Source organism: Agelaius phoeniceus, unplaced genomic scaffold, assembly GCF_051311805.1.
Source record: "Agelaius phoeniceus isolate bAgePho1 unplaced genomic scaffold, bAgePho1.hap1 Scaffold_113, whole genome shotgun sequence".
Lineage (NCBI taxonomy): Eukaryota > Metazoa > Chordata > Aves > Passeriformes > Icteridae > Agelaius > Agelaius phoeniceus.
In genome coordinates, this window is record NW_027509877.1 from 100,001 (window position 1) to 101,853 (window position 1,853).

Below are 1,853 nucleotides of genomic sequence, written 5' to 3' on the forward strand. Positions count from 1 at the left end.
GACCAGTCCGGGGGGCTCTCCGTCGGGTGCCGGGCCCGGCAAGTTCAAAAAAAAAAAAAAAAAAGAACTAGGCCCAAAAATTCTGCCCGCCACAAGGCGGGTCCCCCCGGCTTAAGGCCGAGGGAGGGGGACGGCTTCTCCAACGCGGGCCGAGCACCGCCGCCACCGCCGAGGCGGACCGACGGGCCCAAAACCGCGCCCGCCGAGCGGGCCCCCGGCTTAAGGCCGGGCAGAAAAGGGACGAGGCGCCGCCGCCTCGCCCGCCACCGGTGCCCGGGGGGGGCCGCCCCCCCCCGTGGCCAATCGACCGGCAGAAGCCGGGCCGGAGCGGGACACGCTGCTCGCGGCTTCTCTTTCTCTCTCGGCAACTCTCTCTCTGGGCTCGCTCTCGCTCTCTCGGCTCTCTCTCCCCGCCTCGCCTCGGGGCCGGCGAGCAGCTTTCTCGGATCGTCTTTCACCCCCTTCTTGCTCTCTCTCTCGGCCTTCTCCGGATCCGCTCTTGCGCGGCCCTTCTCTCTCGCCTCCGCGGATCCGCCTCTTTCGCGCGGCCCCTTCTCTCTCGCCTCGCCAACTGGACCCACTTTTCCCTGGGAAGGACGGGAGCCGGGACACAAAGGCACGCGCGCTTCGTCCCGGCTAGGCGGCACTCGCTTGGCCCTGGCGACCGCACGCGCGGCCGCTCCGCTCCGCCTCGGACGCAGGTACGGGGTCAACCTGCGGGGATGCGGCCCGTCACCTCGCTCCCATAAGACGGACAGACGAGTCCAAAGCCGGCCAGGCCTCCAAGAGGACCAATGCAGCTCGACCGGGGAGGGGCGCCAACACAGGCCGCCTCCTACCATGACGCAGCCGGAGGCGGCCGACAACAGCGACCCCTTGGTGAACTTCCGCAGACGGCCGGGACAACAGGTCTACCCGGCCGGCGCCGAAATTGCACTAAGTCCCGCCGGAGCGAGGTAGACCTGATGTCCCCGGCCGGCGCCCGCCACCAGGGGGCAAGGCCGGCCCCCGGCGGACCCCGGAGCGAGGTAGACCTGATGTCCCCGGGCGGAGCCGGGGTAGACCTGTTGTCCCCGGGCGGAGCCGGGGTAGACCTGTTGTCCCCGGGCGGAGCCGGGGTAGACCTGTTGTCCCCGACCGGAGCCGGGGTAGACCTGATGTCCCCGACCGGAGCCGGGGTAGACGTGATGTCCCCGGCCGCAGCCGGGGTAGACCTGTTGTCCCCGGCCGGAGCCGGGGTAGACCTGATGTCCCCGGCCGCAGCCGGGGTAGACCTGATGTCCCCGGCCGGAGCCGGGGTAGACCTGTTGTCCCCGACCGGAGCCGGGGTAGACCTGATGTCCCCGGCCACAGCGGAGGTAGACCTGTTGTCCCCGGCCGGAGCCGGGGTAGACCTGATGTCCCCGACCGAAGCCGGGGTAGACCTGTTGTCCCCGGCCGCAGCCGGGGTAGACCTGATGTCCCCGGCCGCAGCCGGGGTAGACCTGATGTCCCCGGCCGGAGCCGGGGTAGACCTGTTGTCCCCGACCGGAGCCGGGGTAGACCCGTTGTCCCCGGCCACAGCGGAGGTAGACCTGTTGTCCCCGGCCGGAGCCGGGGTAGACCTGATGTCCCCGACCGGAGCCGGGGTAGACCTGTTGTCCCCGGCCGCAGCCGGGGTAGACCTGATGTCCCCGGGCGGAGCCGGGGTAGACCTGTTGTCCCCGACCGGAGCCGGGGTAGACCTGTTGTCCCCGGCCGCAGCCGGGGTAGACCTGATGTCCCCGGGCGGAGCCGGGGTAGACCTGATGTCCCCGACCGGAGCCGGGGTAGACCTGATGTCCCCGGCCGCAGCGGGGGTAGACCTGATGTCC